The sequence below is a fragment of the Ovis canadensis genome, chromosome 2 (assembly GCF_042477335.2).
Source record: "Ovis canadensis isolate MfBH-ARS-UI-01 breed Bighorn chromosome 2, ARS-UI_OviCan_v2, whole genome shotgun sequence".
NCBI lineage: Eukaryota > Metazoa > Chordata > Mammalia > Artiodactyla > Bovidae > Ovis > Ovis canadensis.
This window is the reverse complement of record NC_091246.1, coordinates 98,659,294-98,687,273: the sequence shown is the minus strand read 5'-3', so window position 1 is coordinate 98,687,273 and position 27,980 is coordinate 98,659,294. Positions and strand designations below refer to the sequence as shown.

General features: G+C 39.4%; 1 protein-coding gene across 1 annotated transcript in view; it reads left to right on the top strand.

Moving 5' to 3' along the window:
* The first annotated feature begins 590 nt into the window (after positions 1–590).
* The window catches only part of LINGO2 (leucine rich repeat and Ig domain containing 2), a 1,426,386-nt gene continuing 1,398,996 nt past the window's right edge, over positions 591–27,980 (top strand). Inside the window, exon 1 of the mRNA XM_069574164.1 lies at positions 591–879. The gene's annotated coding sequence lies outside the window, so the exon portion shown is untranslated. The remainder of the gene's footprint in view (positions 880–27,980) is intronic.

Below are 27,980 nucleotides of genomic sequence, written 5' to 3'. Positions count from 1 at the left end.
GCAAAACCACTGTCTGAATTGCTAGGAAGAAGAAAAACTTAAAATGCACGTTGGGACTGGGATGGGGAGGGTCAAGCCAAGTTGCGCTCGTGTCTGCCGGCGTCGCCACGCGGTTGCACAAGCCGAACGAATGGCTCGGGGCGGGCAAGTCAGGGAGTTGCCGCCGGTGCCGCTGGCGCCCAGGTGGGAGGCAGCCAGGCGAAGGCAGCCTGTCCTGACCTTACAGTCTGTGGAATCCACTGGAAATAGGTATAGCGCAAGGTTGTCTGTCCAGGCTGATTTACAGCGTGGATGTGTGTGTGAGAGTTCCCCCTCTCTCCAGCACCGGCCCACTGGTACCGCTGACCCACCCGCTCGTTGCAAAAGAGCGCCGTGGGCACTGGAGAACGTCGCTCGGACGCTCAGTGGCGGGTGAGCCCGGCGCAGGTGGGCAGGTGCGTGCGGCGGCAGCATCCGGCGAGCCGGTTGAGGCGAGGGGCACGCGAAGCCCCCGCTGCCGCCTGGCTGGCTTCTCGGCTGCCGGCGGCGGAGCCCGGGCGCTGCGGGGCTGCTGCGGTTCCCTTCGCCTCCGCTAGAGGCTCCCAGCGGGCGCCGCGGCGCGGGTGGGTGTGGGGGCGCCGGGAGGCGGAGGGGCGAACGCGGGGAGCGAGCGTGCCCGCGGGGTGGCGGAGCGGGCGCTGCAGGGGGAGGCGAGGCGAGGCGCGCCGGGCCGGGGCGGTGGGACAGGAGCCGGAGTCCCGGCACGCCTGCCGGCTGCGCGCAGAGCCGCGGGGACGCGGGTCGGAATCTGGGCTGTGCTCTGGAAGGCTGTGCCCGAGCCAGAGCCACTTCGGGGAGGGAGGCGATCCTGGCTCCGCGCCCTAAGGGCAGTCCCGGGAGGTAAGTCCTCCTTCTCCACTCTCCTTTCGCGCCTCCTGGGTTCTCTTTCAATTCTCAGCTGGATACCCAAGATGGGAGCGAGTGGGGAGGATGCGGGTCTGTGCGGTCTGTATCCAAAGGTGCCTTTGAGTCTTCCTCCGTGGAGCCCCGTGGGAGGTATTTTCGAACTAATTCTTAATTTTTCCGGCCTCCCCTAAATGTTCGGCTGCTTTCAGGGAAGTTTCCTGACGAGACGGCCGGGTGGCTGATCTGTGGATCAGGCTGCTCCGAGGTGAGCGAGGGGACCCTCGGTGCTCCCCTGAGCCGCAGTGGACTGGAGTGCGCGCCTCGAGGGGTGGGGTGTGGTGGAGAAGGGAGTACCACACCCTCTTCTTTTCCTCCCCTTTTCTTTGCACCTGATGGTGAAGTCTCAGCATCTAGCATTTAACTGATTTTCTTTTCCGAAGAGATTGGCTCTGAGAGCGGAGCAAAGCTGCTGATAAGACTTGGAGAGAGAGAGAGATAAGGGTGAGGAGGAAGTCAGGGCGAGAACATCAGGAGCGGAAGGGTGAAGTTAAGCTTGTGTGCCTGAGGTGGGTTGGAGGTGGGAGCGGTGCTGGGAAATGGCCTTGAAGTTCAGATGATTTGATGAAGTCTGATTCATTTCACATTTCACACTGTCTTTGACAAAATCCTTGCTTAAGCCACGAACAGAAATCGCTTCTATTAGCTTCTGCCTTGGGCACGGTGGGTGCTGAATATGTGTGATGATTGTGTTTAAGCTAAAAAAAAAAAAAGAGTGATTGTGTGCGCTTGGCGTGATTACACCATGTCTGTCAGGCAGCTGGCAACGTATGTATTTTTTAGTGTGCTGTTTTGTATTCGTGCATACCATATGTGGTCATTTTACACTCAGCAGAGCAATTTCAGAGTCCTTTAAAGGTGGCTTTTAACAAACCCGACTTGTGATATTAACCCTCTTGCAAAATAATCCTGAAGGAAGACCAAAAAAAAAAAAATTTGATGGGAGGGTATGGAATATTCTGGGAATACTAAATAAAAGCAGAGGTCCATCATTTATAAATACTGGGCCACATACTGAAAGAGTGAACATTTTTTTTTTTTCAAAAATGAGAAGCAGTGGTTAAAAGGAGGAGAATTTTCTTCAGTGTACTATCATCCCATCACCCAGTAGTGTGGATTACTTCCCATATAGTGAGCATGTGAAGCAGGAAAAATGAAGCCCTTTCTGCTGGAAGTATTTCGTGAGATATTGTCAGGTATTTTAAGAATTTGAATGGGATGGGTTGCCTATTGATGATAACTGAAGTAGTTCGGTTACCACTTATGTGTAAAGCATCTATTATTTTTTATTAAGGTAACTATGTAAGTTAATCTTATATAGTAAGTGTAATTGAAGTGGAACAGACCAATGTATTCATGTTTTTCATTCCAGAATAACACATAGCATGATCTCAGGGAAGATTTATATAAAGTTTGTCATTCACGTATTACATGGATGGAGCTCTGTGTCGAAGGCAAGAATAAATGTCTTGCTGAAATCTTGAAAAAAGATGGTTTATGTTCTTAAGATAATACTCTTTTAGAAATTTTATTATGTGACAGAATAGTAGTTACTCATCTAAATGCAGTTATCTGCATGTTTAGACACAGGTTATGTATTTGTTGAATTGAATTAATGAAGACAAATACATAATAAGGGCTCAGTTTTCTTTATGAAAGAAGCTGAAACCAGAGGAAGACCTGGTAGCATTAGGAATCTGTATATATGGTACCCAAGAGATACTGTATTTCTTGACAATGAATTGAATCAATGTAGTGAGGCTGGTTTGTAACCTCAAATTCAGTTATAGAACTCCATCTCTAAAGATTTTTCTCTGTCTCATAAATGTGATTTTAAAAGAGCGAGGACGTTGACATGTTCCTGGGATGCTGTGGACCTGAGAACTGTTTTTGAGTCCTCTGAAACTTCATGTCAAGAATAAGAAGTGATATGCTGTTGTCACAAATTAATTGGCTTGATGCTTCAATTAAAAGCTGATTATTATCTGGCTCTGGTTGTCATTATGGTTGATTTCATTTGGTCTCTAGATATTCTCTGAAAGGACTCTAGGTGGAAATGTTTTCCTGTAGTACAAGGATAGGAGGTCACCGTATGCAAAAGGTTTGTCAGTTTCTAATTCTCCAGTTTAGTTGCATTTGTTATAAGGCAGGAACCTAGATTGAAAAAAAAATGTTTTGGGGATTTTCATAATTTTCATGAATATTTCCCCATTTGTCATAGCCCTCAACTTTCGGTACTCCATTTATAATTTTGATGAGAGAATAACATCACCAGGCCCCTTTCTTTTATGGCTTGGGGGCTGTTTTGTTAAGAACTTTAAGAACTATTTAATGATGAAAGATCACATTTCCTGAAAGTAAATCAATGGAGCTTAAAATATGTGTGATAAGGAAATGAAAGAATAACAGGGACAGGTTACATAGTAGACAAAGGTTTACTGATCTGCATGTACCTCTGATTTCTTCTTTTAGCAACCATGTTTGTTTAAAGAAAAAAAACATTTTTTGCTAGTATTCCCTCCCTCCCTCCCTCTCTCTGCCTTCCTTTTCCCCTCCCTCTCCCTCCTTCCTTTTCCCCTCCCTCTTCCTCCTTCCTTACTTGCTTTCATTATTTCATTTTCACTCTCCTTTGGTTAAAATATTTGCTTCTGAAAAAAATCCATACTGATTTATAGTTATTTTACAGTTATTGGTTCATACTTTATGTGTAAATAGGAGGTAGTTTTAAAATACTGATTGTTCCATTATTTAAATTTTTTTCATGGGAGGAAACCATGAACTGTGGGGTTGATTCTTTTGGAAGTACAGATCATCAGTTGATTCTTATCTCTTATGTCTGTTTGTCTCATCTCTTGGGTCTGGTTGCAACTCCACTGATTCTGTTTCTGGGAAATGTACAAGCTAGGAGAGTAGTTACCTGGGATGGATGTACTGTCTTGAAATATGGTGTATTTTTGCTTTGAGTGCCTTATTTCCATGTGCTTATTGCCCAGTGTACTTGAGTCTGAAATATTCTCAGTAAGCAAATAGTTGAGCCATACTTGTAAACCTGCTCAGAAATTAGTAATCCAAACAGTAAGGTCCTATAGCACAAGGGACTATATTCAGTATCCTATCATAAATCATAATGGTAAAGAATATAAAAAATAATATATATTATTTTAATATTCACCAATATATTTATGTTTAAATATATTTATGAATATACATTTATATGCATATATATTATTCAGTTCAATTCCCTTGCTCAGTTGTGCGCTACTCTTTGCAACCCCATGAACTGCAGCATGCCAGGCCTCCCTGTCAATCACCAACTGCCGGAGTTTACCCAAACCTGTGTCCATTGAGTCAGTGATGCCATCCAACCATCTCATCCTTGGTCGTCCCCTTCTCCTCCTGCCCTCAATCTTTCCCAGCATCAGGGTCTTTTCCAATGATTCAGCTCTTTGCATCAGGTGGCCAGAGTCCTGGAGCTTCAGCTTCAACATTAGTCCTTCCAATGAACACCCAGGACTGATCTCCTTTAGAATGGACTGGTTGGATTTCCTTGCAGTCCAAGGGACTCTCAAGAGTCTTCTCCAACACCACAGTTCAAAAAAGCATTAGTTCTTCACCCCTCAGCTTTCTTTATAGTCCAACTCTCACATCCATACATGACCACTGGAAAAACCATAGCCTTGACCTTTGTTGACAAAGTAACGTCTCTGCTTTTTAATATGCTGTCTAGGTTGGTCATAACTTTTCTTCCAAGGAGTAAGCATCTTTTAGTTTCATGGCTGCAGTCACCATCTGCAGTGATTTTGGAGCCCATAAAAATAAAGTCAGCCACTGTTTCCCCTCCTATTTGCCATGAAGTGATGGGACCAGATGCCACGATCTTAGTTTTCTGAATGTTGAGCTTTAAGCCAATTTTTTCACTCTCCTCTTTCACGTTCATTAAGAGGCTCTTTAGTTCTTCACTTTCTGCCATAAATGTGGTGTCATCTGCATGTCTGAGGTTATTGATATTTCTCCTGGCAATCTTTATTCCAGCTTGTGCTTCCTCCAGCCCAACATTTCACATGATGTACTCTGCATAGAAGTTAAATAAGCAGGGTGACAATATATAGCCTTGACGTACTCTTTTTCCTATTTGGAACCAGTCTGTTGTTCCATGTCCAATATAACTGAGTCACTTTGCTGTACAGTAGAAATTAATACATTGTAAATCAACAATACATAAAAAAGTAGTAATTCATTTTAGGAAGGCCTTAACTCCATCTAAGTCTTTAGTAAATGTAACTATTTTTATTTAAGTGTCACTCAGCAAATACAGTTGCTAAATGGATTTGAAATGTCCTCAGAGAGAAAAATCTACTGTCCAAAAATCTCCCAAGAGAAACTAATTTGAGTGCCAGCAGGAGGCAGTGTCAATAAGTAGAAGTACAGGACTTGAAATCAGAAGACTTGAATTCTACTTCTGTCTCTTATGACTAATGTGTCACTTTTGAAAAGCTCTTTTATTTCTCTAAGGCTCAGTGTTGAATTCAGTAAAATGGGGAAGTTTAATATCTAACCACTCTATCCTTGGGTTTAAAACCTGACTACACCTAGGTTTAAGCTTTGGAAAAAGAAAAAACAAAAACAAAAACAAACTTTCAGGTGCTAAGTAAATGTCAGGCATTGTAACACTTGATATGGAGGTAAATGAAATAATGTATTTGAAGAATACCTGGAAAAGTTCCACGTGTGCTGTGTCCTGCGCTCACTATGTCCGTCTCTGTGACCCCTCCAGGCTCCTCTGTCCATGGGATTTTCCAGGCAAAGAATACTGGAGTGGGTTGCCATTTCCTCCTCCAGGGACTCTTCCTGACCCAGGATTTGAACCCCAGTCTAGCTAAGTCTCCTGCATTGCAGGTGGATTCTTTATCACTGAGACACCAGGGAAGCCCTTGAAACTTTCATAATGAAGCATAAATTTTTATATATCTTTGATGAGAAGATTTTTTTTTTTCTGGAGGACCTATTAACTAATGTTTTGAAAGTAAAAATTAAGTTTATGTATATATATTTCAGATGATTTTCTCAAAGTTATCATTAATATGGCACAAATTGGCAACTTCCCTAGTGTTCCCGTGTTTGACTCCCCCTCCTAATGCAGGAGCTGTGGGTTCAATCCCAGGACTGGGAACTAAGATCCCACACATAGAGGGGTACAGCCAAAACTTAAAAATATGGTACAAACACTGTGATGCTTACTGTTGAAGAATAGGATAAAAGAAAGAAAAGTCAGGCATTTTGAATAGTAAAGTTTAAATGGAGTCCCTGTATTTTTGTTTTGGTTTTAGCATTCTCTATTTCTGAATTTTTCTTCTTCTTGTGTTTACTTAATTTGAGATAGTAGCAGTTGTCTTTGTTTTCCCTAGGTCAGTTAACCAGTTTCTGTGAACTCAACTGTCAGGTCAATTACCCAGTTTCTATGAACACTTTAAAATTATTTAGCTTTTGAAATGTTAAATCGGTGGTTTGATTTGTGCAGTGGGACCCAAAACTACTATAATAACTTAGTTTTTACAATGGAATTTACCCAGAAATGCTGGTAGTCCATTTGTCCTATTTTATTTTAGTGATTTAAATGCTAATTATATTGTTTATAGGTTATTTTCACCAGGTGAATTAGTAAGGAAGTAGATTGTAGATATTAAATGACTCATTGACTAGAATAAAAATCTAAAAGCCCCGCTGAAATAACTATGTGCCCTTTTGATAAAATATGAGACCCACTAGGATAAAATATGAATAAATTTAGTGGCTTTTGTAAATGTGTTCAGCAGTTAATGTATGAACAGCCCATCCTTCCTGGTCACAAAGATAAGTCAAATACCATTTCCTTCCTTTGAGTTTTAGTGTCATTGTCAATATAAACTATGAATGTATTTCTCTAATAATATTAGTAAGTCTAAATGCAAACCTGGGAACGTGGACTTGGAAACACATTATTTTTTGCAGGTATAATAGAACATAATATCAGATTGTCTCTAGAGAGAGAATTGTTGTCTTTACAAAAGTCATAACCAAATTTTAGTGTAACAGAAATAAATGGAAAAATCTAAGATTCCTAGCACATTTCAATTTCTAGGTCTAGCACGAGAGAGTTTTTGAAATGGATTCTAAATTGGACTGCATAAGAGGATTTTGTGTCTTCATACAATCCCATTCTATAATAATGTAACCATGGTTAGCTGCAAGATACCTATCTAGTAGCCAGCATGAAGGGAAATAATTAGCATAAAAACTGTATTGCTCCTTGTAGACCGGGGAGGCAACAACAGTGCCTTGTGATAAATGTTGATTTTTGAAATGTGGGGCTTCATTTGTCAAAGCGAAATAGCCTGTATCTTCTTAGCTATTGTTTTTCCTTGACGTTTCTATAATAATAAATATTTGTATACATTATAATATATTAAATAGATTATATATTTTGTATATATACCTATATCCTTATATACTGTATGCTTTATATATTATACTTTATGTACTATGCAATATATAGACTCTATATCATAGATGTTCTATACTATCTATCAGTGTATAAAGCAGTCTTTAGTCCGTGTGATGGTATGTCTTTGACTGTCACTCATTGGTTGAGCATATGATGATGGATTGCAGATAGTTTTTCTGTAAGATTTGCCTTCAATTTTATTTGCAGGTAAATACTAAAACCCTAGCTTTGATCTTAATTATGAAAATTCATATGAATTAACACTTAGATATTTACTGATGTTAAAGTGATTTTTATTATAATAGGATATGATAATGTATATGAATAGGTCTTTGTTCTTAAGAATCTTGTGATCTTGTTAAAGACAGAGGGCAAAAGTGGGTGGTAATCTAACAACAGGAAAATTTATCAACTTATTCAGAAATTCTTGTTAAATATCTGTTGTTCTCAAGACTTTGCAAATTAACAATGCTCAAGTTGTGTTACCAGGCACTTCAAAATATGATGAAGTGAGAGTGGCCTGGGAAGAATTCATAAAAGGGGAATAAATTGGTCTGAGTAGAATATAAACGTAGGATAAATGTATAATGTCACTAAGAATCGAAGCAATGCAAATTAATACAAGAGTGAGATAGTCTGGTCTTGCTAATGAGTTAGGACAAAAGGTGAAGCACTAATAGATTCCATTTGTTGTTAATGGAGTGGGGAAACAGAAATTCATGGAGGTATTTGGAGATAATGTAAAGTGGTTTACCCCAGGTGGCTCAGTGGTAAGGAATATGCCTACCGATGCAGGAGATGCAGGTTTGATCCCTGGGATGGAAAGATCCCCTGGAGAAGGAAATGGCAGCCCACTCCAGAACTCTTGCCTGGGAGATCCCCTGTACAGAGGATCCTGGTGGGCTGCAGTCCCTGGGATTGCAGAGTCAGAAACAACTAAGCAAGTGAGCAGGCACGCATCACCCACCTAAGGGGGTGAAATTTAAATACCTATTATATTATAAATGGTCATAATAGTTGGCTTTGAAGGTCCTCTTCTAATAATTTATGCTCAAAAATGCTGTCATGAATTTGTAACAATATATTATGTACATACAATAAGAAATGTATAACCTGAATGGCTTCAGATCTTTAAAAAATTTGTTTTTATAGCTAAAGTCTTTCTGTACCAAGTCAACTGGTGAATAGACAAAATGAACTATAGCCATACCACAGAATAATATTCAGCAATAAAAGGGGATGGAATACCAGTGCCTGTTACGGCAGAGATAAAACTTCAAATACATTATGTTGAATGAAACAAGCCAGACACAAAAGACTACATAGATGCTTCTGTCTATATAAAATATCTAGAAAAGCAAATCTACTGAATTCAAAAGTGGATTGGTGTTTTCCTGACACGGGAAGTGAAGATGGTCAAAGTGAAAGAGTTAGCTGCTCAGTCGTGTCCGACTCTTTGTGACCCCATGGACTGTAGCCATGGGGTAACTCTGTCCATGGAATTCTCCAAGCACGAATATTGGAGTTGTCATTCCCTTCTCCAGGGGCTCTTATTGACCCAGGATCTTATTGACGGCAGGTGGACTCTACCATCTGAGCCACGAGAGAATCCTAGGAGCAACCAGGAAACACGTGGGCAGAATGGATCTTTCGGGGTCGTGCAGCTGTTTCATAACTGGATTGTTGTGATGGTTGCATAAATCTGTAAATTTACTAAAAATCATTAGTTGTTCACATAAAATGAGTACCTTCAATGGTATATAACTTGTATCTCAATATGGCTGTTAAATAATATCTGTAATTCAAAACAAAATAATACTTCAGTCTCTTAACAAAGTAAACCTCAGCAACAGATCACTAATAAAATCTTCTGAACATTTAAGGAAGGAGTAATGCCGATTCTACACAATATTTCCCAGAAAATTACAGATGGAGGAACACTTCCCAACTTAGACTCTAAGAGAGCAGCATCACACTGATACCAATATCATGAAAAGACAGCTACAGACCAATATCCTTCATAAACATAAATAGAAATAGTATTAACGAAACTTTACACCAGATTATGAGAAGGGTTCATCTCCTAAATACAATGTTGGTTTAACATTAGAAAATCAATCCCTATAGTATACCATATTAACAGAGTAAAAAAAGAAACATAAAATTATGTGATTATTTCAATATATGCTCTAAGAAGTTTTTGACAAAATCTAGCACTTAATAAAATTTCCTTTCAAATATTAAGAGATATAAGGGACATTCAACTTCAATACAGTGCATGTCCAATAAGCCTATGGCTGATATGATACTTAATGGTGAAAGACCAAACGCTTTTCCACTAATCTTGAAAGCAAGGCAAGAATGTCTGCTCTCATTTCTACCTAACATAATGGAAATTCTAGGCACCAAGTGAAACAAGAAAAAGACTCCAAAAGGTAGACAGTTTGTAAAGAAAGAAGCGAAACTCTTGAAATGCATACTTACTGAAGAATTGAAAAAACATTCACATATTCCCTAGGAATATAGTTATATAAACTTTGAAATACTCCTACAATGAATTGTACATTGTGTGTTGAGCAAGAAGGTAGACGGAATGTTGCAGATCTTTAAATATCATCATAGTGAGATCTTCAAGATACATTGTTGAGAAAATGTGAGTGTAATGGAACAATACTTGGTCAGTGATAGATTGACTGATGAATTTAACAGGTACTTTTTATATACCTCCTCTGTTTCAAGCACTGGTGTGGGCCATGGCTAGTACATGATCTGTCTGAAGGGGACAAATATAATCTTACTTTTGAGAGACGTGTAGGCCAATTTGGAAAATAACATGTAAGACAGAGTAAGAAACTAAATATATCATGAAAATTTGTGCTCTATACATTTAGAAACTGAGCAGAATGTCACAGATTTACCTATGAGGGTTGGAGGAGGGACAGGAAAATTGCTCCAAGATGTGTTTGGTACCTAGTGAACACTTAGTACAGAACTTTTTAAATAATAGACTAATCCACAGTGTTCTTTCCTACTTCACTTTATTCCCTTCATATCTAATAACTCATGTATCCACCATCCGAGGAATATATACTGTATACTGTACGTTGTTTTCATTTCCCCTGTATTGTTACATTCTTTTCTGTCTTGGAATAATTTCCTTATCAACAGCATTTGTTGAGCACCTACTATGAATAAATGCATCATATGCAGTGCTAGGGATACATTGTTGCTTAAGGGCATATCCTCATTCGTTTCTCTAATTGAAGCCCTTTTCTACATAAGCGATTTTAAATGTTTTTTCATTTTTTTTCTGATTATAGAAGTAAAGCATTCACATCATAAATAATTGAATGTTACAGAAACACATAATTTACAAGGTGAAAGAGCTTCCTGGGGCTCTCTTTTACCCAAGGTTTTGACAATGTCCGAAGGTGCCTTATAGAAGAAATACGAAAAGAGGGAAGCTGTGTGCTGTGTGGGTGAGAGACAAGAGGATTAAGTGGTTAGAGACTAGAATAAGCTTGAGAATATAGATGTCAAATGGAAAATTTTCAAGCACAATGTTGTGCAATTAGCCCTTGGACAACACTAGGTTTGCACCGAATTGGTCCACTTCCGTGCAGATATTCTTCAGTAGTGAACTCTGCAGTTCTGTGCTGTCCAAGGTTGGTTGAACATGCATCCACAGAAGCAGAACTGAGGATACTGAGTCCGTGAATATGAAGGAACTGTTGATAAGGGGGGCTGACTGTAAGCTGTGCAGGATTCTCAACTGCATAGAGGATGGGTTCTCCCAACCCTCTAGGTGTTGAAGGGTCAGAACTGTATACAACGATGCTGCTTCTGCTGACCTTAAAATCTTAGCAAAATCACACCAGTCTTAGTAACTTGAATGTGATTGGATTCCTGGGAGAGGTTGATAACAGAGCTTGTTTTTGTGTCAGAGGTGGAGCAGCAATGCAGATCAGCCACCATGTGTGGACACCAGTATACTAGCAGATATATGCATTTCAGATGCCCCTCCCTTGGGCTTTTCCATCAATGGCTTTAACAATCTCGTCCATTTATTCATGTATTGGGTATATGCCTTCCAATCTATCCCTTCCAAGTAATTGTTAAACATATCCTTAAGATCTAGGGCTCACAACAAGTTATGTTGCCTTTCTGTACATGACTTTTACTTGATACATTGCATTACTTTTCATAAAACTCATTCTAATTAACTAGTACAGATGGATGACACTCCATAGCCCTTTTCTCTTAAAGAACTTTTTAAATGAATTATTGAAAAGCATTTTAGGACATGTGCATATATTAGTGATCTTATGTTTGTAGGTGCCAAAATTAGGAAGGAAGCATTTCTGGTTGGTTCTGTATTCAGGACTCTCACAGGGTACTGTATAACTCTGAATAAAATATAGAGTATCTTTGTCAGAGAAACTGTATAAATCACCATTGGAGCAAAGTGCATTTTGTCAGTCTTTATTCTTGGAAATATGTATGAACAAGATTGATGACATAATGTGAAATAGGAAATGAAATAAATTCTGTTTGTGTTTGTAGGTGCTTATATAGCCTAGACAAATACTTAGGTCTTGGTGATTGTTGAGAAGAGGTACATTGGACTGTCCTCTGGGATGTAGAGTTCTGCTCCTGTTTGTCCATCTATGGGAGCACTGACTGTCAATTTTGTGGAGCAATTAATGGAACAAAGATTAAAGTGTTTCCATCTGGTTCAGTAAGGACGATTCAGTGATTAAGTTAATGTAAATTTCAAGGGAGGTTGTGTAGTTTGATGCAATATAAATTAATGATGCAAAATTATAGCTTTAGAATATGAACAGTAGTCAACTGCTTTGTCACTAGTAATGGTGCAAAACTATGGAGAAGTTATCTGCATTTTGGGAGGTGCTTATCATCAATCTTTCCATTTAGCTCTCCTTGTGAGAGAAGAGAGAGTAGCTAGATATCCAGTGTACTAATAGTTTTATAAGAATAAAGTGCTAATGAATTTAACTAAGAATTCATACTGAGTTCTGATATTTTGGAAACGATATTTAAAAGTAAAATAATGTAGTGCTGTGCTGTGCTTAGTCGGTCAGTCACGTCTGATTCTTGGTGACCCCATTGACTGTCGCCCACCAGGCTCCTCTGTCCATGCGATTATCCAGGCAAGTATACTGGAATGGGTTGCCATGCCCTCCTCCAGGAAAATGATATAGTTCAGTTCAGTCACTCAGTCGTGTCCGACTATTTGCGACCCCATGAATTGTAGCATGCCAGGCGTCCCTGTCCGTCACCAACTCCCGGAGTTCACTCAGACTCACGTCCATTGAGTCAGTGATGCCATCCAGCCATCTCATCCTCTGTCGTCCCCTTCTCCTCCTGCCCCCAATCCCTCCCAGCATCAGAGTCTTTTCCAGTGAGTCAACTCTTTGCATGATGTGGCCAAAGTACTGGAGTTTCAGCTTCAGCATCATTCCTTCCAAAGAAATCCCAGGGTTGGTCTCCTTCAGAATGGACTGGTTGGATCTCCTTGCAGTCCAAGGGACTCTCAAGAGCGTTCTCCAACACCACAGTTCAAAAGCATCAATTCTTCGGCGCTCTGTCTTCTTCACAGTCCAACTCTCACATCCATATATGACCACTGGAAAAACCATAGCCTTGACTAGATGGACCTTAGTTGGCAAAGTAACTTTTGAATCTACTATCTAGGTTGGTCATAACTTTCCTTCCAAGGAGTAAGGGGCTTTTAATTCCATGGCTGCAATCACCATCTGCAGTGATTTTGGAGCCCCCAAAAATAAAGTCTGACACTGTTTCCACTGTTTCCCCATCTGTTTCCCATGAAGTGATGGGACCGGATGCCATGATCTTCGTTTTCTGAATGTTGAGCTTTAAGCTTACTGATAAACCTTTTCCATTTTTTATATATCTCCCTACCTTTGCACACAGGGATCCCTCTAACTAAAACTAAGCAGAATATCTGGACAAGCTCCTATTTGTCCTTTAAAACTAGCCTTGTGTCTTATTCTCAATAAACCATTCCAGAAACTCTGGAAAACATGTAATCTCTAAACTTTTACTAATTTACATTATTATATGTATTTTTAAAATATTACTTTTATTCACTCTCCAGTGTATCTTTTCAAATCATGTGGTTCGTGAGGGTAAAAATTATATTCATCATTGTTTTTTAAAAATAATCTAGAATATAGTCAGTTCTTATTGAATATTTTTGGAATGAATAGAAATGTGATTTTATAATACTTAGAAAGTTTTAATAGATCCAAATCCAAAACTGTCATAAGGCAGATAGCATGCAGTGAACAAAAGTTTGAAAGATTTGGTTTTAAATTCTGACTCTGCCATTGAATGCTAATTAATGCATCTCAAGCAATCTGTTAATCTCATGAGATGTTAGTTTCCTTAGGTAAAACAAGTGTAATGACACCTTTCTACCCTGCACATCTTATGTAGAGTTTATGATAATAGAAAAGGGGTGAAAATAAACTTGTATACTGAGTACCTATACAATTGAAGTCATTTCTGTATTAAACATATATATTTAAAAGCCATTGATAAAATAATCTCAAATGCAGTAATGTATATCATCTTTATATAAGAATGGAGGTTTTTATATAGAAAAACAAAAACAAATCAATTTTAAATTCATTTCTTTCTTTTGTATTTTATTCTTCTATTATGACATAATTTTCTCAAATTTTCATATCAAATGAATTTTATAGATTATGAAACAAGGGTAGCAATACATGTCAAGTAATTGCAGTTTAAAACCTGGTTATAGATGGAGCAGTTGATAACTTGCATGTAGTCCTTTAGACTTGGATTGAAGATTGTTGAACAACTCATTTGACTCCAAATAAGCACTGATTTTTATCCTGTCTTCAAATTACAACCAGTTTGCATAGAATATCAGTATTTTAGTCTTTTATTTTGAATATTTGACCTCTTCAAACACTTATGTCCTATTTTCTCCTGTGATACCTTCTAGATCACTGACAGAAATTGAAAGAGCAAATATTTACTAATTTAATGGTTTGTTTGTATCCGGGAGATCCACTATATACATATTCTGATAGTATAAAGGGTTATCACTCTATGCCTAAATCTATTTTGTTGGAAATAATTATGTTTTTTGTCTCTGCCCAGCATTTCTATCTGGCCAGTCTTAGAGTCTAATCAGATTTTCTGCCATTCATTTTGCTCTTATGGAGCATTTTCCTAGGTATTTTTGACTTAAGTCATATTCTCACAGCATTTTAATCTTTAATTTTGGTTTCATGTATTTGGGGAAAACTCTAGGGTAGTTTAGCCTAATTTCTAGTTTTTCTTCCATTTCTGTAATAGCTTTTTATCTTAATGTTTCTGAGATTCTTTTGGCTGTATATGATGTTTTTCCTCTGATTTTCAAAAAGTATGTTGATAGTTTTGTTTTCATTTGGATTCACTTGGCAGTTTTTTTCACTTACTTTCTGACTTCACTGTTCACAGAAGCTGTATCCACCCAGCACAAACATTTTCTCTTTTTTCATGTGTGTGTTTCTTATTGAAGCAAGTATATATCTCTCTTTTCTTTCCATTCAAACTTATTTGGTAGGGCTAATCATTTTCTTGCTCATAAAGAATATCTCAGATAGGTTTCATATTTTATTTACATATTGTTAGAAAATAAGCCTTGTGTTAAATCAGTAAGTTGTGTCCAACTCTTTTGTGACCCTGTAAATTGTAGCCTGCCAAGCTCCTCTGTCCATGGGATTTTCCAGGCAAGACTACCGGAGTGGGTTGCTATTTCCTCCTCCAGGGGATCTTCCCAACCCAGGGATGAAACCTCCTTGTCCTGTGTCTCCTGCATTGGTGGAGGATTCTTTACCACTAAGTCACCTGGGAAGTCCTATAGAAAATCAAATGCTCTGTGACTACATTTAATAATTTGAATAGTCTCACTTCTGTTATATTCTGTTCATAAATAAGTCCTAAATTCATTTAGTCAAAGAAGGCAAGGGCACCCACTCCAGTACTCTTGCCTGGAAAATCCCATGGACGGAGAAGCCTGGTGGGCTGCAGTCCCTGGAGTTGCAAAGAGTCGGACGCGACTGAGCAACTTCACTTTCACTTTCCCTTTCATGCATTGGAGAAGGAAATGGCAACCCACTCCAGTGTTCTTGCCTGGAGAATCCCAGGGACAGGGGAGCCTGGTGGGCTGACTTCTGTGGGGTTGCACAGAGTCAGACACAACTGAAGTGACTTAGCAGCAGCAGCAGCAGCAAATTCATTTAGTAATATAGTTTTCCCTTACCTTAGCATGGCCAGTTTGATGTTGGCCTCTTGTCATGGAGAGTAAATGGGAGTTGGGCAGCCTCTCCTGTGTTTCTTCAAGTTGACTCCCATGCTTTTTGCCTTGTTCAAGTAGGCTGTCTCTGGCTCCTCTAGGGATGTATCTCAGAAAAGTAGAAGAGGTAAGTTCAGTTCAGTTCAGTCGCTCAGTTGTGTCCGACTCCTTGAGACCCCAGGAGTTGCAGTATGCCAGGCCTCCCTGTCCATCACCAACTCCTGGAGTCTACCCAAACCTGTGTCCTTTGAGTTGGTGATGCTATTCAACCATCTCATCCACTGTCGTCCCCTTCTCCTCCTGCCCCCAATCCCTCCCAGCATCAGAGTCTTTTCCAATGAGTCAGCTCTTTGCATGAGGTGGCCAAAGTACTGGAGTTTCAGCTTTAGCATCATTCCTTCCAAAGAAATCCCAGGGTTGATCTCCTTCAGAATGGACTGGTTGGATCTCCTTGCAGTTCAAGGGACTCTCAAGAGTCTTCTCCAACACCGCAGTTCAAAAGCATCAATTCTTCGGCTCTCAGCTTTCTTCACAGTCCAACTCTCACATCCATACATGACCACAGGAAAAACCATAGCCTTGACTAGACGGACCTATGTAGGCAAAGTAATGTCTCTGCTTTTGAATATGCTCTCTAGGTTGGTCATAACTTTTCTTCCAAGGACCAAGCATCTTTTAATTTCATGGCTGCAGTCATAATCTGCAGTGATTTCGGAGCCCCCATAAGTAAAAGTCTGACACTGTTTCCACTGTTTCCCCATCTATTTCCCATGAAGTGATGGGACCAGATACCATGATCTTCGTTTTCTGAATGTTGAGCTTTAAGCCAACTTTTTCACCCTCCTCTTTCACTTTTATCAAGAGGCTGTTGAGTTCCTCTTCACTTTCTGCCATAGGGGTGGTGTCATCTGCATATCTGAGGTTATTGATATTTCTCTCAGCAATCTTGATTCCAGCTTGTGCTTCTTACAGCCCAGCATTTCTCATGATGCACTCTGCATATAAGTCAAATAAGCAGGGTGACAATATAAAGCCTTGACGTATTCCTTTTCTTATTTGGAACCAGTCTGTTGTTCTGACCTGCATATAGGTTTCTCAAGAGGTAGGTCAAGTGGTCTGGTATTCCCATCTCTTTCAGAATTTTCTACAGTTTATTGTGATCCACACACTCAAGGCTTTGGCATAGTCAATAAAGCAGAAATAGATGTTTTTCTGGAACTCTCTTGCTTTTTCGATGATCCAGCGGATGTTGGCAATTTGATCTCTGGTTCCTCTGCCTTTTCTAAAACCAGCTTGAACATCAGGAAGTTCACGGTTCACATATTGCTAAAGCCTGGCTTGGAGAATTTTGATCATTGCTTTACTAGTGTGTGAGATGAGTGCAGTTGTGTGGTAGTTTGAGCATTTTTTGGCATGGCCTTTCTTTGGGATTGGAATGAAAACTGACCTTTTCCAGTCCTGTGGCCACCACTGAGTTTTTCAGGTTTGCTGGTAAAAGTGAGGTCTGATTTGACTGACATGAATGCAACCTTGGATAAACTTTCTCTGGACTTGGTGGGTGCTTTGTTCATGCTTGTGATGGCATGGTAGACACTAATATTGCTCGTCTAAGCTTTCTGTGCCTCCTGAGCACATGGTAGGCCTGAGCTTTCTCTCTTTCATGTGATTGGGCAGGGCCACATGCCAGTTCTGAACAAGAAATAATGAGCAGAAGTGACAAGTGTCACTCAGGCTGAGCTGGTGTGAGAATTTCCAGAGATCTTTTTTTTCCTTCTGACTCTGCAGTCACCAATTTAAGAGATAATGCTGTTCCTCAGCTTGAATCATTGGATACTTCAATGAGAAGAGCCAGCCTTTGTCCACCACTGATACACAGTATGGTGTTTCATGAACAAGAAACTAATCTTTGTGGTTTGAAGCAACTAAAACTATGGGGATGTTTGTTACCACAGTGTAACTTAAACCTGTCTAAACAGAAAGACATGTGGCTTTCTTAGAGGTGCCTATTGGAACTGTTTAGCTCCATTTGCTATGACCAGGAAATGCATTTCCTCTGGATGGTTGCATTATATTTCTCTATTTGTTCCTAGATATTCATTCCCTCCATTGAGACTACATCATCTCTCTTTGCATTCTTCTTGGGCAGGATTTAAAATGTCTTTTAACAGCTCTGGTGTTCCAGAAACAACACCATCTTGCCTCTCCCAGGGAAAGTGTAGCCAGCATCTCTCTCTGCTTCAGGATCTTTGCTTGTCACTTATTAATTCAATCTATGGCCACCTGCTTCGAAGAGCCAACTCATTCATAAAGAACCTGATGCTGGGAAATATTGAGGCCAAAGGAGAAGGGGGCGGCAGAGGATGAGAGGTTAGATAGCATCACTGACTCAACGAACAAGAGTTTGAGCAAACTCTGAGAGATAGTGGAGGACAGGGGAGTCTGGTGTGCTGTAGTCCATGGGGTTGCAAAGAGTCAGACGTGCTTAGAGACCAAACAACAACAACAATGAATGGCTTAAAAATACTCAGTGACACAAACTGTGCTCTGGAACATACCCTACAAGGATGGTTTCAGAACAGCATGTTCTAAGATTCAAATCAGACATTAACTGTTATGTCCCTCAAACATCAATGTATTCATTTCAAGCTTGTGAAAATGTTTCCTTAGAACTTCATCAAGGTTTGAGGTGAGGAGCTGGTGGTGGGATTTAAAGCATATGAACAACTGAAAAACCAGTTTCCAACTTTTTTGACCATGTAAGCTTCAAGAGATGCTGGCTCACGAAACTGATTTTGAGAGTTTCTTTTCAAGTTCTACATAGACAACCGAGCACTTCCATTAACTGAAGTGCACATATAAAATATTTCATTTAATATGTTTAGAAAACCGTCTCTATAACCATTGTTGTAAGGTATATTCCAGAAGGGGCTCCCCAGGTGGCTCAGTGGTAAGGAATATGCCTGCGAATGCTGGAGACATGGGTTTGATCCCTGGGTTGGGATGATCCCCTGGAGAAGGAAATGGTTACCACTCCAGTATTCTAGCCTGGAGAATCCCATGGACAGAGGATCCTTGTGTGCAACAGTCCATAGGGTTGCAAAAGAATGGGACCTGACTTGGTGACTAAACAACAAATATTCCAGAAAATTATTAGAGCATAGTGTATTCCATTCAGTATTTTTTAAATCATTCATAAATTGAATTAAAAATACATTTGCCTACAAATGCAGTTGTAGGCTCTCTGAAGAAATCTCAAAATGACTTTTGGGAAGCTGTGGTGAGTTACTATTTTTTTGTTAAAATTAATATTATGCTATACACAAACAGTGTAAATTCCCTCACTCTTATTAAAGCTATTTTGTGTTTCTGCAAGTGTTGCTAAGTGGAATTTACTGAAGAGAATTAAGCAAAATGTATTTATTACTGCTATTTTAAGAGAACTTTTTACTAAAACTGATGCTGTCAGTCACTGCACGTATATTCTAAAAGATTGCTTGGCTAAAACAGTTAGTGAATCAGTCTTTTAGACTGATTACTTATATGGTAAATAATATGAAGCACTCTAGTGTTTGAGAAGAGAAAGACAGTGAAACTCTTACAAAAGCATAATGCATATAATATGTTAATCACATTACCCACTGTTCACTATAAAGTTTTAAACTTAAGGAAACCATGAAAGGAGGTGCTGCAATTTGTTATCCTGAATTGGAACATTAAAATATTTTGGTTAGCAAACAGACCTCAAACAAACAATCATCCTAGTGTCTAAGAAACTCTGTGAGTATTGTTATTTTATCTATTATTTTTATTGTCTGATTCACAGTTCTTCATGTGACAAGTAGATTATCACATTTTAAAGATGTGAGTCAAATGGATGAACAGAAGTAGAAATTTTAATAGAAAGTATTTTGGGACTGTTAGCTCATGTATTTGGGGATGAAGAATGGTTAACAGTTGATCAATTTGAACAGTTTAAGAACGTAACATTTTCCTACGCTAGTTCAGACTGGGTTATTGTACGGCTGGTAATTATGGGCTTCCCTGATGGCTCAGCGGTAAAGCATCTGCAGGAAACTAGGGTTTGATCCCTGGGTTGGGAAGATCCCCTGGAGGAGGAAATGGCAACCTGCTCCAGTATTATTGCTTGGAGAATCCCATGGATAGAGGAGCCTGGTGGGCTACAGTCCATGGGGTCACAGAGAGTTGGACAAGACTGGGCAGGTACACATACATATGTATACGACTGATAATTATACAATTTAAAGTTACTGTTTTCTAGAGAATGCATCAATTTAAGCTATGTATTTCTGAGTACCAGATGTTTATTTTCAGTGTTTGCAGAGTGTGACATATTTTTATGTGCAGAGGATTCAGTATTAGAACTGGACACTGCCACCATCTGGTGGCCTTGTAAAATTCCATCACTTCAGTTTGCAGCCTAAGCTTTTGGGGCATCCATCAAAACAGCTTAAAGTGAGCTCAAATGGACTTGGAGGGAAATAAAAGGAAAGGAAAGAAGGAGGGTGGGTAGATAAGCATTTTTATTGCCAATTACAGATGAATATGCTTTACAACTCCTGGTAATCAGTAAAAGATTGAGTTACCCAACAGGAAATGATAATGAGTAATTGTGAGGAAGGTTGCATGGTGATGTCGGGTGAACACATCGGTTGTTGTTCAGTCACTCACTTGTGTCCAACTCTCTGCAACCCAATGGACTGCAGTACGTCAGGCTTTCCTGTCCTTCACCATCTCCCAGAGCTTGCTCAAACTCATGTCCATTGAGTTGGTGATGCCATCCAACCATCTCGTCCTCTGTCATCCCCTTTTCCTCCTCCCTTAAATCTTTCCTAGCTTTGGGATCTTTTCCAATAAGTCAGTTCTTCACATCAGGTAGCCAAAGTATTGAAGCTTCAGCTTTAGCATCAGTCCTTCCAAGGAATATTCAGGGTTGATTTCCTTTAGGATTGACTGGTTTGATTTCCTTGCTGTCCAAGAGATTCTCAAGAGTCTCCTTCAACACCACAGTTCAAAAGCATTAGTTCTTCAGTGCTCAGCCTTCTTTATGGTTCAGTTCTCTCATCCATACATGACTACTGGAGAAACCATAGCCTTGACTATACAGATCTTTGTAGACAAAATAATGTCTCTGCATTTTAATATGCTGTCTAGGTTTGTCATAGTTTTTTTCCCAAGGAGCAAGAATCTTTTAATTTCATGGCTGCAGTTGGCCCTCAGGTATTTTCTTACTTGTGACATCTTTCAGATTCCTTTCTACCCCAACCTAGAAAACTAGACATTTTTTCCTTCCATCCAGAAAATTATGTGCATACTATGCCTTAGCCCTCAAATTATCTGTATGCACTTTTATAGCCTTTGCATTGTTTTTTTAGTTACTTTATGTGAATCTCTTATCCAAGATTAGACATGGGCTTTTTGAGGGCAAAGGCATTATAGATATCTTTTGCATGCCTGGGTGCTAGCACATAAGTGTCTGTTCAGTTTTCTGTCAACATAGGGGTAGAATTTAGGAGACTCTCTATCATAGCAATAAATTTGGAAAGTAATAAAAAGAAACCATGATTTTTTATTTGTTAGTGTGAGCATCTTCTTGTATCTTCAAAAAGCCTCAAACAAAAAGTTGCATAGGTTAAATATAATGAATGGATATATTAGATCTAATGGATAAGATGGTGATTTTAGGAGAAATTAATAGGAATATTTCTTTAGTCTATAATTAAAATATTTTATAATTTTTTGGATACTGAATTATATATAAGAACTATAAAAGGATGTTTTTTATTAGGCAACTAAGTATATTCTGGGAACTAGGGAGGGCTTCTCCAGTGGCTCAATGGCAAAGAATCTGCCTGCAATGCAGGGGCCACAGGAGAAGCAGGTTCGATCCCTGGGTTGGGAAGGTCCTCTGCAGGAGGGCTTTGCAACCCGCTCCAGTATTCTTGTCTGGTGAATCCAATGGACAGAGCAGCCTGGTGGGCTACAGTCCATAGGGTTGCAAAGAGTTGGACATGACTGAGCACACACACACACACACACACACATAAGAATTAGGGAATGACAGAAAATCAAGTCTTTTATGAAAATTGAAAGTTTTGTGGATGAAAAGCATATATAATTGAATGCTAGACAACATTTTCCTGATTGAAAGAAGTTTCTAACAAGATGCTCTGAAAGTTCCAAAGAGCTAATATAATTTGATAGCTCAAAGCAGTTTGGGGAACAGGGTCAGGATCATTAAAGACCAAATAAATTGAATCACAATGTATTCTAAAGTTGTAAAATATCAATATTTTTCTCCAGTCTATTTTAAACTGAATTTTCTCATCTAAGCTGGAGCTCATGGAAATGATTTGAATGATTTCAGCTTCTAAATTCTTCCAAGTACGTTGGGTCACTAGTACTATGCTAGATGCAGAAGAATTAACTTATTATATCCAATGATTCCTTCGGGTATTAGAGTTACCTGAGTCTAAATTATTGCTGAGTTAAGCATATGTATAGCTTCAGAAGATGCTCAATTTATATTTTTATGACCAAAATCTGCAAAGCAATAGATGTTCTCATGAACATTTGCCATCTGTGACTGAATCTTGGTGCATTTAGTACTGTACCGTACAGACTATCCAAATCAGATTTAGCTATTTTGGTAATAATTGAGATTTAATATAAACAAATTATTTTTTTCATTTGAAACTTTATAAATCTTTGTCTAATCATTAATTCAAAATTTTATAAATAGTTTTTAGATAAAGATTAATATTTACTAATTGTTTAAATTCTGATATTAATTTTCAAGGTTGTTATTTTTTTTATAAAGAAAATTTTGATTGATGTGCTTTCTCCTAACCTCCTAAGTTATTCAAGTCTATGTGGTATGGTTGCTACAGGTAGAGTTGTTTTGGTAACAATAATCACATTAATGTGTTATTTGACCTACATTATTATTATTATTTTTTGACTGAGTCCAAGTGTGATCACTCAATAAAAGCTCTGAATAATGTGTTAAAAATTATATATGTGCTGGAACAATGGGACATTCACAGCTAAGCTATGAACCTTGAAGTAAAGCTGCTGCTGCTGCTGCTAAGTTGCTTCAGTTGTGTCCGCTCTGTGCAACCCCATAGACGGCAGCCCATCAGGCTCCCCTGTCCCTGGGATTCTCCAGGCAAGAACACCGGAGTGGGTTGCCATTTCCTTCTCCAATGCATGAAAGTAAAAAGTGAAAGTGAAGTCACTCAGTTGTGTCCGACTCTTAGCGACCCCATGGACTGCAGCCTACCAGGCTCCTCTGTCCATAGGAGTTTCCAGGCGAGAGTACTGAAGTGGGTTGCCATTGCCCTCTCCAGAAGTAAAGCTAACATCTCATATAAAAATTCACCCAAAATAAACAGTTGACTTAAATGTAAAACATAAAACTATATACCTTTTTGAGAAAAACATAGGGGAAAAAACTTCGGATTTATAATGGGGCAAAGAGTTTTTAGACCTAACTCTAAAAATATGACGCATAAAATAAAAATGCATAAATTAGACCTCATCAATATTAAAGTCTTTTGCTTTGCAAGTGAAGAAGATGAAAATGCGAGTTACAGATTCAGGAAATATTTACAAGTTGTATATCTAATGAAGGACTCATATTTAGAATATATAAAGAACTCTCAAAACTCTATGGTAAAAACACAAACACCCCAGTTAGAAAATGAGCAAAAGATATGAAGAGACAATCCCAAATTTATACAGATGGCAAAAGTTCACATGAAAAGATGTTTAATGTTATTAGCCACTACAGTGAAAGTGAGGGTGAGAGTGGCTCAGTCCTGTCTCTCTGTGACCGCATGGACTATACAGTCCATGGAATTCTCTAGGCCAGAATACTAGAGGGGGTAGCCTTGCCCTTCTCCAGGGAATCTTCCCAACCCAGGGATGGAATCCAGGTCTCCTACATTGCATGTGATGCTTTACCAACTGAGCCACAAGAGGGATATCACAATTAAAAACTCAATGAAATATTGGTATACAACTATCAGACTGTATAAATAACATGAAATGCTAGCAAGGAGCCAGAGAGATTGGATCACTCATATTTTACTGGCAGGAATATAGACAGAATAGGTCAGATACTCTGGAAGACAGTTTCACATTTTCTTATAAAACTAAACATGGCTTTAATATGCCACCCAGAAATTGCATTCTTAGGCATTTATCTAAGGGAAATGACAATGTACATTCACAGAAAACCAATACCCCAATTTATCCATGATAGTGCCAAACTGAGAATAATTAGGTATTCTTCAATAGGTAACAAATTAAACAGACTGTGTTATCCATACCATGGAATAAAATACAGAAATGGAGTGACCTGCTGTTGTAACAGTTTGTACAAATCTCCAGAGAATTATGCTGGATAAAAGCCACTGATTCCAAAAGGCTACATACTGTATACCTTCATTTGTAGATTATTTTTGAAATTAAAAAAAAAAAATTGGAAAACAGATTAGTGATTGCCAGGTTTGAAGGATGGGGCTGGAGGTGAGTATGGTTATAGAAGGCAACACAAGGATTCCCTGATGTGTTGGAGCTGTTGTGTGTGTGGATTTTAGTGGTGGGCACATGAACTTACATATGGTATATAATTGTATGACTCTATTTACACACACTCACAAATAAGTACAAGTGCTACTGGAGGGCATTTAGATGTTAGCCATGGATTGTTGCAGTGTCAATATCCTGATAATGATAATGTGAAACTGTCATATGACGTTACCTTGGAGGAAATCTGGGTGAAGAGCATACAGAATTGCTCAGGAGAGATTTGACGTTTCAGAGGAGACACCCACATCCTAATTTCTGTTTTGCAAAACCACTCAGAGACTTCTTGCGACCTTGCGATCAGAGCAATTTGGTATGGGAATGTTGGTGTTGGAAATATTTGACCTTCATTCCTTGGAGTTTAGAAAATATAGAGACTATTGCCTGATCTTTTCATGAAGTCTAGGACCAAAGTCTGGCTGAAGCTGTGTGCCGTAGCAGAGAGGGAAAAAAAAAAAAAAAGCTGCGCTGAAAGTAGGTTGCACTTCCTCCTTTGAAGATGGGCTCCAGTGGACTAGAGAGGGCACTGGCTACCTCAAATGAGTTAGTGCCAGCACGAGAGTCCCCAGCACAGGAGCCTACATGCAGGGGACCTACATGGCATGGGAGGGGGTGGTATATAAACATAACTGTGAGGTCATGGCCCATACTAGTGAGCGTTGCAGGGGGAGGTTCTCAGCAAAACCAGGTGGGCCTGTGGAGGGCAGGAGACCTCAGTCCCACAGAGGCTCATCTTGAAAGAAAGAGCCAACCTTGGGACATCTGCTGTGCCTTTATCGAATGGAAGCTTTGCATCCTTTCCTTTTTGCCCACTGCCTACCTCTTCAACTTAGGAGAGAGCACAGACAACACGGTTAGTGGCAATGGGCAAGTGGAAGAGTAAGGTAGAGCAAGCAGTACCAATGGAGCCTTGCACTCAGCTCCCACCCTCTCCCCAGCCCTGTGGGATTTCCATGCCTGAGACAGGCCACCTAGGGGGTAGGAAGCAGTTTTAACTGAATTTCCAAAGGAGGTTTATACATAAAGGTTAGACTGGTTATTCATACCTCAGACTGACCAGAAAGCTTTGAGATTTGCCTGAGATATTTTTCAAGGACAGAAAGGAGAAGTAAAATATAGTGAGTTTGAAAAGACAGTGAAGACAGAACAGTGTTTCTTTCTTTACTTTCCACTGAATCTAGCCCGTTCAATAACCTAATATAGATGTACATATATAGATACACATTTTAAATATCATTGTCTTGATAGAAAAGAAAGATGAGAAGATTATATAATAAAACATTCATCATAGTTATATCCGGATAATGTTATTTCAGCTATTTTTGATTGAATTATTTGATCTTTTTAATACTTTGTAAATTTTCTATGAGGATAATACTTTATATTTATATTTATACTTAATATTTATATTTGGAATTAGAAAAGTTATTTTAAAGTAATGTTGAAAGCATCTTGGACACCAATTTTGGTGGCATGTAACTATGACCCTACATTTGGCAGTTTGTAAGTGTTTGGGTTTTTGCTGATCAGCCAGACTTCCTGGATTTGAGCAATCTTTGGGAATAGTAGCAAAGAGTAATTTTTCATGTGTCATTGAAGGTTCAGTTAGATGATGGTTAATGTTTTTTTCAGTCCCATAATTCTTCTGTATTTTCCCAAGTTATAATTTATTCATTGTCCTTATCTGTCTCCGTATTGGGATTATAAAAGTATTAAGAGTTTCTTTCCTCACGCTTCTCAATGCAACAGATGAGGTGGTAGAACATCACAGGTCTCTGTGGTCAGTTGTATGTGCCTGCATACAACAGGGGCATGTACAAGGTGCTACAGAATGACAGGGGAGTGGCCTCTGGTCCATGACAAGGATGGCAGGAAGGACTTTCATAGCCAGGTGATGTTTGAGCTGAGATTTGAAAATCGACAAGCTTGGCAGAAAGGAAGGGAAGGAGCAGAGGGTGCCAGGCAGTGGGGAAACAGGAGGATGGTCATGAAGCTTGGAGAGGCTCTGGCACGTTCCATTTCCCACTCAGGGTGAAGGGGCTGAGAGGAGTGAGAGTAGAAGAGATTTGAAAGCACAAGTCAGCAGGCAGTTGGGAGATGAACTAGGTTCTGAGAACCTGGAGGAAAGACCATTCAGGAGTATTTGAGAATTCAAAATCCTAAACAAAAGCAGTGGTAAAGGGACAAGAGAGAGATATGTCTTGGTGCATTTGGATGTAAAGGATATGGGCAAAGGGCTTCCCTGGTGGCTCAGATGGTAAAGAATATTCCTGCGATGCAGGAGACCGGAGTTTGATCTCTGGGTTAGGAAGATTCCCCAATGGCAACCCACCAGTATTCTTGCGTGGAGAATCCCATGGACAGAGGAGCCTGCTGGGCTGTAGTCCATGGGGTCACAAAGAGCTGAATACAGCTGAGGGACTAAGCCCATATGTACACATGCACGTGGGGATAGAAGTCAGATGATTCCAATTTATATACTAAGGCACGTTTTTGTTAACATAGAGGATGCCCTATGGGAATGACTAAAAGATATTCCCTCTTGACAGGTAAATGGCAAAAGTGATTTTCTCCGGGAAGAAAATGACAAAGAGGTGTACCTCCCTCTAAGGGTCTCTAGAACATGTCTGCCCTGCCGCAGGGCGCAGTTTGGCAAGCAGAGCATGGACTGGATCTCAGTCCTCATGCATCACTGCGGCCAGCATCCTTTGTGAAGTGAACAGGCTGCAGAGACAGAGACCGGTGCTCTGACTGCTGCCAGAGAAAAGGAGTCTCTGAAAGCCCATGACCTTCTGGGATTTGTAGAAAGGAAGCCTGTGAGGTGCAGAAGATCAAAGTGTCACAGAGAAATAGTTTACCTTTGCTTGGCTGAATGGAGACAAGTTAACAAAATATGTATCTCTGTAATATTCAGAGCAAAGGAGACATTTGTGGGGTGTTATATCCCTAGCAAGTTATTCTTCCTCCCACAACTTGAGAAAATATGTTAATAATATTTCATTACAAAAATATTTTTCCTTTTATATAAAAAGATCTATTTTTTTCTATATTACTTCTACTATATTTGGGGACCTATGTTACTTCTGTAGAAGTGAATCTCCATTTTAATCATGGAGATTATTGAAAAAAAGATGAGTGAAGAATACAAATGCAGTTTTTAAGCTTTCCAAAAGGTTTCTTTTGGAAACTAGTACAATGTAAACTAGTACAGCCACTATGGAGAACAGTGTGGCGATTCCTTAAAAAAGTGGAAATTGAACTGCCTTATGATCCAGCAGTCCCACTGCTGGGCATACACACTGAGGAAACCAGAATTGAAAGAGACACATGTACCCCAGTGTTCATCGCAGCACTGTTTATAATAGCCAGGACATGGAAACAACCTAGATGTCCATCAGCAGATGAATGGATAAGAAAGCTGTGGTACATACACACAATGGAGTACTATTCAACCATTAAAAAGAATACATTTGAATCCGTTCTAATGAGATGGATGAAACTGGAACCGATTATACAGAGTGAAGTAAGCCAGAAAGAAAAACACCAATACAGTATACTAACACATATATATGGAATTTAGAAAGGTGGTAATGA